General features: G+C 40.3%; 1 pseudogene; it reads right to left on the reverse strand.

Moving 5' to 3' along the window:
• Nucleotides 1–1,183: 1,183 nt before the first annotated feature.
• LOC119508830 lies at nt 1,184–2,122 on the reverse strand (annotated as a pseudogene).
• Nucleotides 2,123–13,406: the final 11,284 nt, after the last annotated feature.

Raw genomic sequence — 13,406 nt, forward strand, 5'->3', positions numbered from 1 at the left:
GGGCCATATAAGGTCTCTGAAACGTATTTTCTTTTCTTTTTTTTTTAAACAATCCTTTAAAAATGTAAAAACCAATGTTCGCTTGCACCATACAAAAAACAGGTCAGGCCAAATTTGACCTGAGGGCAAGTAGTTTGCAGACCCCTGGTATAAAATACCTGCTTTCTGTTGTGTTAGTGAAATTGCAAGTCTTCAAGCTTCTTCGCAGTTTGCTGCTTGAAGGGCCTTATTTACAGTTGAATGTGGCTTGTGACAAAAGTGGAAATGGAGAACTCTTGCTCACTTTTGACTCTCCCAAGCAGTTTTTCCATTCACTCACTCATTGAATAAATTTGTTGAGCACCTACTGTGTACATTATTAAATATCTTTGTGTCAGCAGATTTCCAGTGTTTCTTACTTAAATGGGGGGATTGTTCCAGTTTTTCTAAAGCAGGAATTATCAGGTCTTTACACTCATATGTTTTAGGGCAAATGAGGATTAAAATCTCTATCAGCACTAAAGAGGATTCATGATTTGAAAAGATGAGTCTAGTAAATATGGCTATCCTTGCACCCAACACTGACATATCCTTCTTAAAGTCACAGCTTAGATGGACAAAAATATATATTTAAAAAGATACTTCCTTTCCTCCGATAGGCTGAAAGTTTTTTAGAAAACATTCTCAAAGTGGGAATACCACCCAAATAATTTCTACCCATTTTTCTGGTTTGCTGCCGTGTAAACTAAAATCTGGATCCAGGTAGAACTCTTTGTTAGCTTTCTATTTCAGTCATAAAACAACGCTACATTAATGCTTGAATACTGCCTCTGAAGCACATTTCAGGGAAGGTATGCTGATGTTTCTGCTCTTTCAGACTGAAAACTGTAACTGTTCACTTTCTGAATCCTCCTGCTATTTATCCAAGGTGAGGAGAGATTTTTTAAAGTGGCCAAAAGGAGCACAGAATTTCAATATAAAAAAAATAAAGGTTGCCCCCACTCCAATCTTTGGTACAGACATCAACTTCAATAATCTGATTACCCACACCACAGAGACATGGCACAGTTTGTAATTAGAAACGTTTGTCATTTTCCTTTGACCATGTAAACAAAAGGGGAAATGCCAGAAAACCACTTTGAAATAATGTTCTTTCATTTCTTTTAAATAACACGTGTATGACCAGTTCTCCCTTTGAACAAGTTCATGGGGGAAGGGAGAGAGCACGCCAAGGTGATCGCTTTCGTTCCCCTTTCTGTACCCTTTTCTTTTCCTTTTCTTGCGCTCCTGCTTGGCTAGTTGGTCCTTCTCCCCTGCAGCTTGTCTTGCGTCTTCTTCCTTTGGGACTCATCCCGAAGTGAGTCTTGCTCCAGTTTTCGAGCACTGAGGACATCTTCCACGTGGGTGTTTCGGGACAGAGATTTGTCAGAACCAATGTTCATTGTGATGGCTCCTGAATCATCCTTCTCATCCACTTCATCCTCTTCATCTGTCACATCAGCATACTGGGCCAGGACAGCTTTTCTTTGCGTCTTCTGACACCATCCTGCTTCTCAGTTAGGGTGACAATGGCCTGTACCTCATCTTCTTTTTTCACTTTGGTGACAACATTCTGAGTTTCTGACCATCGTTCCACCATCTCCCGGCAGACGCTAAGAAGTGAGTCTTCTTCCAAGAAAGCAGAGAGAATACGCTGCAGAGCATCCAGCTTTTCTTCCTCCTTCTCCTGCAGGTCACCCAGGTTGTAGGCACTGTGCATGGCTCGATCCACTCCGAGTGCCTTTAACCATCTGTCCAGCCATGATCCAAAGCCTCTGCCCCCTCCATTGCCTTCACTGGAGGCTGCCCCTGACACTTCGCTTGGCCCCGTTTTCTTTTAATAGTTAATTTAAGAACAAATCTCTCCAACACCTGGTGGAGCACCATGCCCAGGAGCACAGCACCATAAAAATTTCATGAAAAATGGTTAAGGGCTCCACTTGCTAGTGATTTCAGAAATGCAGATTTACATGCTTGTCTGGCATATCTCTGCAGTGTTACTCCTTTAACTGAAAACTTATCTGTTCTGTGCTTTCTGTTAACAACACACTACCTGAGCGACTTTCCAGCACTCTGAGTTCCTCCTGCCTCCAAATGAACTCATGACGGTTCTGCTCCACCTGCCTCCAGTATGTTGGGTAATGTGGACACAGTCATCAGGGATCCGGGTCTAGGCCTACGGATTTGGAGCTCTTCTGCTTCCCTTTCTTTTCCTAGGTTCTCACGTGTAAATGCTGTCAATTTCACTTCTATAATACTTCTGATGTTCTTCCTTCCTTTTCATTTTCATTGTCATCGCCTCCCATCTACAACATAAAGTAGCATCCAAACTGGCCTCACTGCCCCGGCTCTGGTCTCTCCCATCCAGTTAAGTCCTACTGCAAGAATAATATCCCTGAAACATAGTTCCAATCTGCTCATTCCTTAGTCCATGAACTTTCAGCATTTTCCCACAGCTTTGCATAAAAGGTGAGCACAAATTCCTAGCATTCAAGGGCCTCAGCTTTACCTTTCTAAACACGTAGCTCTCTATGTCCTCTATGTTGTTTATATTTCAATAAACAGGACTTGTTGTCATCCTGAAATTTATTCTGTGTCTGTCTCTCCCCTTTCAGACTTTGCCACATGCTGTTTTTTCATGTGGAATGCTCAGCTTCCTGTCGCCACACTGGAGATCCACCTGTGAAAATCTTACCCATTATTCAAAGGGCAACTCAAATGGTGGCTCTTCCCTTAATGAAGTCTATCAATCATGAACTTCATACTCTCCCGAGTTGGAAGGGATGTCAGCATTGCCATCAAGCTTGTTTTGTATCTTTCTTGTGACACTTCTCACATTCAAACTTTGGTTATACTTATGTGTATGTATACTTATGTGTATACTTGTCTCTCTGGTAGATGATAAGATCCTTGAAGTCGGAGACTGAATCTTATCAATCCTAGGATTCTTCCACTGTCCTTAGTAGATACTCGATAAATGCTGAATGAATAAACAAGTGAATTTATTTTATTAATTCATTTCCAGGGTGGATTAGCAATGATGTGAACGAGCAGTTTGAGCCCACCCAGAATAAGATCCATTTGGAACTGTTCAAACAGAATTTTCAGTCAACCAGATTGCTGTAATACACACAGAACTCTGAAAAATCTCATCTCTGGAAAATGGGCCAGAATCTTAGTACACAAAAAAAAAAGTAAAACAAACACAAAAAACCATTTTCAGGAAAGAGATACCATCTCTTTACCTAAGACTTCAGCTAATTTTAGTACCAGAAACCCGAAACCTCCTAACTGCAGAATAAATAAGTTTCAGTTTTTTTAAGAGATCATAAACCATGACAGAACCAGGGGTATCAAATTAACCGGAGCATTAGCCGCCCTGCCGTGCCAGCGAGGGGCAGTGGGAGGAGAGGTGCGGGTGAGGCTGGGGGCAGGGTGGAGGGGGTTGCTTGGCCTCTGGTCAAGGTAGTGGCAGCAACAGCTGCTCCTTGGCCCTGAAGGGAGCCCGTCCAGTCTCCCTCTCAGGTGAATGGATGGATGAGAAAAGTTCCAACAGCTAAGGGATCCAAGACGAGATGGGGAGGTAGGTGGTCAGATGCCACAGAGGCTCAAGAGGAGGACTTGGGCCTGGAAGATGCAGCCGGATGATTTGTTAGGTCATTGCCTGTCTATAAAAGGGTTGGGCACTCAGAATTGAGTTATAATATCTGTCGGAGAGACAGTATTGCATCTGTTATGAGAGAGGATGACTTCCATGTTCCAAAGACCCAGGGTTATTGGGGCAGTAAACTTACAGGCACCTCATTTCAGAGCAATATGAAAAAATTGCAAGCACATAAATCTAGAAGTAGATAGCTTAGGCTCCACCATAATGAATGATGAAAGGTGAGATTAAATGATTCTGAAGCTTTGCCTGACCTGATAAACCTCTATGACTTAAGAAAGTGAAACCTGTTTGGCTGGACACAGCTGCCCTAATATTATTATGGTAAAAGGAATTTCTCACATTGCAGGCTGAGGAAGCCAAATATGGTCTTCATGGCACAGTGTTCTGCAGCTACCCATATCCAGGGCTTTTTGTTTAAGATTAGCATTCGGAAGAATAGGTAAATCACTTAATCAATCCACTTTGCTTATGTTTTATTCCAAATAAATACATAAAAGGATGATCCACTTTTGATGTTATTTAAAAATCTCCCATCCCCCTTCAATATAATCTGATCTCATTAATTTATTTTAAGTTTATGGAGAACAACTGTGGCCATAATCTCTGAGCACACAGATGAAGATATCGGGAAAGATGACATTTGAGTGCACATCCGTGACCCGGTTTCCTTGCCATCGCCCTGCTGGCAAGATTCAACCAGTAGAATAAGCAAGGTCTGGGGGCCTCCAAAATATAAAAGTCTTTAGAAAAACAAAAAGGTGTGGGCAATATTGTTGACAGAGCCGGGGGAGGGCAGTGGCTCCTGGCTGGGTGCAGGCTTGTTTCTGTAGCCTGGGGAGAGAGCCTCACGACCCTTGGGTCCCTGTGTGGGTTCAGAGAGCTGAGCCAGTGAACCTCTTCAGTCTTAAGAGAAAATTTGCCTCTGCCAGTTTCCTGTGTGCAGCCTCCTTCATGTGGGCAAGCTCTCAGCAGCTCTGGAGAGGAACTGTAACTTTGACCACAACTTTGAACTGAACTGCTAACCCACATACTTGAGGTTGGAAGAAGCCACCTGGCCTTTCCTCTCTCCCTTTTGCATCCAAGGAGGCTTTTTAGGCTCTTTGCTCACAGAATCACCAATGGCCAATGTATGTGTAAAAAGATGCCCTGCCTGAAGGCTTTGTAAGGAAATGGAACTCAAAACAATGAGAGAACTTGGGGATGGGGGACACAATTCAAAAGATTGGTAATATACCTAGTGAAAATGTAAATTGCTACAATCAGTAGTTTACAATACTTATTTGAATTAAAAATAGACATAGAGTTGGACCCCCAAGTTTCATTTTTAGGACTCCATGCTACTGAAAAACAGACAAGAGTTACATGAAATATATGTACCAGGATGAAAATTGAAACAGTGTTTGCAAAGAGCAGGCATTTCAGAATAGCCTAAAGGGAATGGATGAAATCATGACACCAGGCAGCCATGCTTGTGATGCTTTGTTGAGTACAAAAAGTGAATTGCAGAATGGCAGCATAATATGATCCTGCTTTTGTGTATAAAACCCCTTTTGCAGGTACACTTGCTTAGGCACTCTGTTAAGAGAGAGTGGAAAGATAAACACCAAACTGGTAACATTTGTTGCCTTGAGAGAAATATAATTGGAAGAGGAATAATGAGAGAGAGGCTATTCATTTTTATTTGATTTACATCTGCATTGCTTGATGGTTGCAATGAACACATATTATTTTTGTAATAAAAATGAAGCTCTTTAAAATATTTTTCTTAAATATCTCATATTTTAAAATCCACAAAAGGAACAAGAGCCCTTTCTGTAGTTTCTGTGTGGTCCCAGACACATTACATGTACCATCAATGTAGCTGTTTTCTCTCTTTTGAATATTGTTCTTTTGCTTTATAAAATGGGAAATCTAACCAGATGAATATGTGGAGAAGTTATTTCCTGAGGTTTATTTGACAATTATACTCCTAGAAGGGAAAAAAATTATTTGTTTAAAAAAAAGAAAAACTCTACAGGCCAATCTCCCTAATGAATATAGATGCAAAAATTCTCAACAAAATACTTGCAAATTGAATCCAGTGACACATCAAAAGAATTCTACCCCATGACCAAGTGGGGTTTATTCCAGACATGCAACAGTGGTTCAACACAAGAAAATCAATTAATGTAATACACCACATTAACAAATCGAAAGGGAAAAAATCACATGCTCATCTCAATTGATGCTGAAAAGGTGTTCGACGGGATTCAGTATCCTTTCTTGACAAAAACACTTCAGAAGGTAAGAATTGAAGGAAACTTCTCAATATGATAAAGGGCATAATGAAAAGCCCACAGCTAGCACAGTACTCACTGGGGAGAGATGGAAAGCCTTCTGTCTGATATTGGGTTTACATAGTTTAGTTCATTCATATTATGAAATCATACAATATCTGTCCTTTTGTGCCTGATTTATTTCACTCAGCATTATGTCCTCAAGAATCATCCGTATTGTCGCATGCTTCCAGACCTTATTTCTTCTTACTGCTGCATAGTATTCCAACATATGTACCACAGTTTGTTCATTCATTCACCTGTTGATGGGCATTCATATTGTTTCCATCTTTTGGCAATTGTGAACAATGCCACTATGAACATCACTGTGCAAATGTCTGTTCATGTCACTGCTTTCAGATTTTCTGGGTATATACCGAGTAGTGGAATTGCTGGGTTATAAAGCAACTCAATTTTTCGTTTTCTGAGGAACCATCAAACTGTCTTCCATGATGGCTGTACCATTTCACGCTCTCACCAGCAGTAAATAAGTGTGTCTATTTCTCCACATCCTCCCCAATACTTGTAATTTCCTGTTTGTTTAACAGCGGCCATTCTTATAGGTGTGAGATGATATCTCATTTGGTTTTGATTTGCATTTCCCTAATAGCTAAGGAAGATGAACCTCTTTTAAAGTGCTTTTTAGCCATTTGTATTTCCCCTCTGGAGAAATGTTTATTCATATCTTTTGCCCGTTTTATAACTGAGTTAATTGTCCTTTTATTGATGAGTTGCAGGATTTCTTTATATATACTGGATATCAAACCCTTATCATATATGTGGTTACCAAATATTCTCTCCCTTTGAGTTGCCTGCCTTTTCACCCTTTTGACAGTCTTTTGAAGCACAGAAGTGTTCAGTCTTGAGTATTTCCCATTTATCTATTTTTTATTTCATTGCTTGTGCCTTGAGTGTAAGGTCTAAGAAGCTATCTCCTATCACTAAGTCTTGAAAATATTTCCCTACATTTTCTTTTGGGATTTTATGGTACTGTCTCTTAGATTTAGGTCTCTGATCCATTGTCAGTTAATTTTTGTATAGGGAGTGAGGAAGGGGTCCTCTTTCATTCCTTTGGATATGGATATCCCAGCACCATTTATTGAAGAGTCTATTCTTTCCCAGTTCAGTGGATTTGGGGGCCTTGTCAAAAATCAAATGACCATAGACCTGAGGATGTATTTCTGAACTCTCAATTCAATTCCATTGATCCATAAGTCTACTCTGTGCCAGTACCAGGCTGTTTTGACCACTGTAGTGTTATAATAAGCTTTAAAGTCAGGGAGTGTAAGACCTTCCACTTTATTCTTCTTTTTAGAATATTTTTGGCTATTTGCAACCCCTTTCCTTTCCAAAATTGATAAATAACTTTTCCAATTCTGCAAAGTAGGTTGTTGGAATTTTGATTGTTACTGCATCGACTCTGTAGATCATTTGGGGTAGAATTAACATTTAATGACATTTAGCCTTCCGATCCATTAACATGGACTGTCATTCCACCTATTCAGGTCTTCTTTAATTTCTTTAAGCAATGTTTTGTAGTTTTTTGAATACAGGTCCTTTACATCCTTGGTTAAGTTTATTCCTTGGCACTTGGTTCTTTTAGTTGCTATTGTGAATGGATTTTTTTTTTTATTTGGCTCCTTGGTTAACTCATTCCTAGTGTCTAGAAAGACTACTAGATACCGATTATTGCACATTGATATTGTATCCCACCACTTTACTGAATTTGTTTAATAGCTCAAGTGGCTTTGATTTCTCAGGATTTTCCAAAAATAGGATCATGTCTTCTGCAAATAATGAAAGTTTTACTTCTTCCTTTCCAATCTGGATGCCTTTTATTTCTTTTTCTGCCTAATTGCTCTCACTAGAACCTCAAGCACAATGTTGAATAACAGTGGTGACAGTGAGCATCCTCATCTTGTTCCAGATCTTAGAGAAAGCATTCAGTTTTTTACCATTAAGTATCGTGTTAGCTGTAGATTTTTCATATACGCCCTTTATCATGTTGAGGAAGTTTGCTTCTATTCCTAGTTCAAATCAAGTGAATGGAAAGAAAAAATCTTGGGATCCTAAGCTCTGAAGCACTTGGAACTCTTTGCTTCCAGGTTCCTTTAGGCGAATGGTTCTCTAACTTGAGTCTGCATCAGAATCACCTGGAGGACTTGTTAAAACATAGATTGCCAGGCCTCATCCCCAGAGATTCTGAGTCAGTAGGTCTGGGGTGGGGCCTGAGAATATGCATTTCAAACAAGTTCTCAGGAGATACTGATGCTGCTGGTTCAGGGCTCACACTTCAGAACCATTGCTTTAAAGACATTCATACACCCTTTGAAAGGAATTGACAAGATTTTCAGAAGCAATAGATATAAAGCCAAGATGTACACAAGAGACACCCAGACTGGGGTGAAGAATATGTATTATTTATATGAAAGAATTTAATGTTTTATGTAAATGCAAAGCAGAACACTCTAAGAAAAAACATGACAACCACTAAGCTGTCTGTTATGATATATATGCAATGACACTGTGCCAGCTTGAATGTATTGTGTCCCCCCAAATGCCATTATCTTTGATGTAATCTTGTGTGGGTGGACCTATCAGCGTTAATTAGATTGCAATTCTTTGAGTGTTTCCATGGAGATGTGCCCCACCCAACTGTGGGTGATAACTCTGATTGGATAATTTCCATGGAGGCATTGGCCCCACCCATCCAGGGTGGGTCTAAATTAATCACTGGAGCCATATAAATGAACTGACAAACAGAAGGAACTCAGTGCAGCTGTGAGTGATATTTTGAAGGGGAGTTATAGCCAAGAGGGACACTTTGAAGAAAGCACAGGAGATGCAGATGAGAGACAGTTTGAAGATGGCCATTGGAAGCAGACTCTTGCTCTGGAGAAGCTAAGTGAGGACAAATACGCCAAGTGCAACTAAGAGTGACATTTTTTAGAAACTGCAGCCTAGAGAGGAGCATCCTGGGAGAAAGCCATTTTGAAACCAGAACTTGGAGCAGACGCCAGCCACATGACTTCCCAGCTAACAGAGGTTTTCCGGACGCCATTGGCCATCCTCCAGTGAAGGTACTCGACTGCTGATGTGTTACCTTGGACACTTTATGGCCTTCAGACTGTAACTGTGTAGCCAAATAAACCCCTTTTATAAAAGCCAATCCATCTCTGGTGTTTTGCATTCTGACAGCATTAGCAAACTAGAACAGATTTTGGGACCAAGAGTGGGGTGCTTTTGCTGCTGAGTTTGCAAATACCAAACATGTTGGAATGGCTTTTTAAATGGATAAGGGGAAGATTCTGGAAGAATTGTGAGGAGCTTGATAGAAAAGGCCTAAACTGCTTTGAAGAGACTGTTTGTGGAAATATGGACTCTAAAGATACTTCTGATGAGGTCTAGAACAGAAATGATGAATGTGTTATTGAGAACTGGAAGAAAGGCGAACCTTATTTTAAAGTGGCAGAGAATTTGGCAAAATTGAGTCCTGGTGTCAGATGGAAGGAAGAATTTGAAAGTGACAACCTGGAATACTTAGCTAAGGAGATCTCCAGACTATGTGTGGAGGATGTACCCTGGCTTCTCCTTGCAGCTTATAGTACAATGCAAGCAGAGAGAGATAAACTTAGAACTGAACTCTTGGGTTCAAAGAAACTAGAAGCTGATGGCCTGGAAAATACTGGCTTCCAGAGGGTGGAATCCCAGAAGCTACAGCCCAACTTGAGGATGTAACCAAACATGGAACCCAGCCACCATTTCAGTACAAGCCAAGATTGGAGAAGAAGTTAAGTGGAAAGGATTTGTGGAAAGTCCTATTGTCTGACGGCTTTGACCCCTGTGTGCTTCATGCAAAGCCAACAGAATTTTTGTGAAATCTTTACCGACAGTGCTGCTGCCAATCAGGACTGGAGGAGACAGAAAAGGAACAAATTGAAGGAAAAATTTCTTCAAAGACAGAGCCCTGGAGGTCGAGGTCTGGTGTCAAGAGGTCTCAGGCTGGGAGAGTGGAGCAGCCCACACGCATGGAAAGGGTGAGTTTGCCTGGAGGTCGAGGGCGGGCTTTCCGCCTCGATGCTCAGGAAGTGTTCTGCCACCCCAAGCCCCAAAGAGGGTGGAGCACATTCCCAGGGAATTGGGGAGAGCCTGGCTGCCACCCCACTGTTCTGAAGGGGTTGAGCATGTGCCCCGGAGATGGAAGGGAATCCAGGAGCTGCCCCGATGTTTGAGGAGGGTGGGGCCGAGAAGGTGGTCTCCCCAATGTGTGGGTATGTTGGAGCACTCACCTAAGCATTTGGAGAGGAAAGGACTGCCACAAAGGCCCTTAGGAAGGGTTAGACTCCTGCTCTCTCAAGCCCCAAGGATGCAACATCATTCTGTAAATGATTCTTAGACTTTGAAATCTAATGGAGTTTGTCCTGTAGGTTTTAGGAACTGTTTTGGTCCTGTTAACCCTGTTTTCCTTACCATTTCTCTTTATGGCAATGGGAATGTTTATCCTATGAATGTCCCTCCCTTATATATTGGAAGCACATAACTTGTTCTAAGTTCACAGATCCACAGCTAAAGGAAAATTATGCCTTAGGACTGACCACGCCTATAATTGATTTTGATGGCATCTTGTACTTAACTATTGTTACTGAAATGATTTAAGTTTCTGTGATATTGTTGGGGGATGAATGTATTTTGTATATGGAAAGATAATGTCATTTTGGGGTCCAGGGGTGGAATGTGCCAGTTTGAATGTATTATGTCCCCCCAAATGCCATTATCTTTGATGTAATCTTGTGTGGGTGGACCTATCAGTGTTAATTAGATTGTAATTCTTTGAGTGTTTCCATGGAGATGTGCCCCACCCAACTGTGGGTGATGACTCTGATTGGATAATTTCCATGGAGGTGTTGGCCCCACCCATTCAGGGTGGGTCTAAATTAATCACTGGAGCCATATAAATGAGCTGACAAACAGAAGGAACTCAGTGCAGCTGTGAGTGACATTTTGAAGAGGAGCTACAACCAAGAGGGACACTTTGAAGAAAGCACAGGAGCCGCAGATGAGAGACAGTTTGAAGATGGCCGTTGGAAGCAGACTCTTGCTCCAGAGAAGCTGAGAGAGGACAGATATTCCAAGTGCAACTAAGAGTGACATTTTTGAGGAACTGCAGCCTAGAGAGGAACATCCTGGGAGAAAGCCATTATGAAATCAGAACTTTGGAGCAGACGCCAGCCATGTGCCTTCCCAGCTAACAGAGGTTCTCCGGACACCATTGGCCATCCTCCAGTGAAGGTACCCGATTGCTGATGTGTTACCTTGGACACTTTATGGCCTTAAGACTGTAACTGTATACCCAAATAAACCCTTTTTGTAAAAGTCAATCCATTTCTGGTGTTTTGCATTCCGGCAGGTTTAGCAAACTAGAACAGCTTGCTTGACCAAATAATTTGACACCATCACCTTGCCAAGCTGACCCATGAACCTAACCATTACAGGTCCTATCTTAAAGATGCCCTGTGACAAATTTCCTCTTATTAGATCAAGACAAAAATAGGTTAAGGTATAATTGGCCTTAACCTTATTGCAAATAAAAGTCTTTGTTATGTTTAAGTGGATCTTCGAGGTGTTAAATTTATGTTTTCATACTGTTAAATATTCTTTGGGGGAATTTCTATCTTTTGGGGGTAGGTTGTCTGCATATAACATGTAAGAATTCTATAGTGTCTGATCCCTGAACACTTCCCTTCCGGAAGCTTTAAGGACCTGATTACCTTCTTTCAGAGTGACCCACAGGCTCTGGAGTAATCCTGGGTGCAATTAGAGGGAGATTTAATTACTCTGTCAGGTTTAATGACTCTTCACTCTTAGAGCTGGTTAGCTGATTCTGGGGCCTAATCCTAGTAATCGGCATCTTGCCTAAATCCTAAACATCTATCACAATTTGTATCATTAGATCCCTATTTCTTTCCTCAAACATAAGCCTCTGACTTGATAATGGGCATCGTGCTCCCGGCATTCTAGAATTATCATTCTTAATCATTTTTGGGTCCTGTATTTTCGAGATTTTGATGAAAGTTATGTCTGCTTCCCTAAGAATTTCAGATACAGTTTCAGGGATTTAAAAGACCCCTGAGGTCCTCCTAGGAAAAGGATCCCCAAGTATTGCAGGCTTTTGCCCCAAATATTGCACCCCCCAGGCAGAAATTAGGCCAATTGAGGCAGTACTCTAAAACCCGGGCCATTTAGGGCACCCAAATCTTGTCAGCAGTGGCCAGGTAGGGCTCACCCAATACAAATATTTGTTTAAAGCAATATTCAGGGAGGTTCTTTGATTTACAACTTTGTGAGAAAAAAAAATCATTTCCTGACCGAGGGAGCCTCCTTTAGAGAATGAGAGCAATAAAGATTTTTACATATTGATAAGAACTTAAGTGCACACAGTAAATTACAGAGCAGTCAGGTTCTGGTATTTACCTCCAGCCCCTCCTCACTAAGGAACTTTTGAACTCCCATGTTCAATATAGCTAAGGGAATTGTAGCCTGTGTTCTATGGGTTATTTTAAGCTCAGTCATCAAACATTTACTAAGCACCGACTTTGTGTCAGGCACTAAGCTAGGTGTTGTGGCTAAAAATATGAGTGAGGAGCTCACAATATAGCAGAGGAGAAAGATGTATAAACAAATAATAACAATAATAGCTATTACTACTTTCTAAGTGTAATGTGCTAAGGGTTTTACATATATTATTCCACTAAGTCTTCAAAACAATTCTAAAGACATTTTAACTATTATCCTATTTTACAAAATGAGGGAAAAAGCATAAAAAGCTTGAGCAAATCTATCAATATCAATCAATTATACTATGGTGAAAGGAAGACCCAGGTTTTGAGGGCCCTCTTTAAAAAAAAAGAATACAAAATTACCAGTAAAAATTAGTCACTAAGGCAAATATTTTTTGGACAAAAAAATAATCAATTAAGCATTGATGAAAGCTAACAAGTACAGAAAAAAATCACAAAATCCAAAAAAATAACATGATATTTGTGTTAACTAACTGCATGACACAACTCTATAATAATTTCCCCTTATATTTTAATTTCATATAATAATTTCCCTTTATATAATAAAGGGATAGCTTTCATTATCCCTTCTTATAATAAAAATTTTATATCATCTCTTATAGAGAAAACAGATAATTCAGTCTTTTTTTCTAGCATGGTTGATTAATTTTTTAATTATTGATACTGGAATAAAATATGTATAACACATACCTCTTTAAAGCACTGCTACAGGTCTGTGTCCTACAAACAGGGTTATCATAAATTTTATTTCATACTCTTTCCATCAAAAAATATATAATTATGATGTGGTTTTAATTGTATATGCATCATTAATCCTAAGAAGAGAAA

The sequence above is a fragment of the Choloepus didactylus genome, chromosome 14, assembly GCF_015220235.1.
Source record: "Choloepus didactylus isolate mChoDid1 chromosome 14, mChoDid1.pri, whole genome shotgun sequence".
NCBI lineage: Eukaryota > Metazoa > Chordata > Mammalia > Pilosa > Megalonychidae > Choloepus > Choloepus didactylus.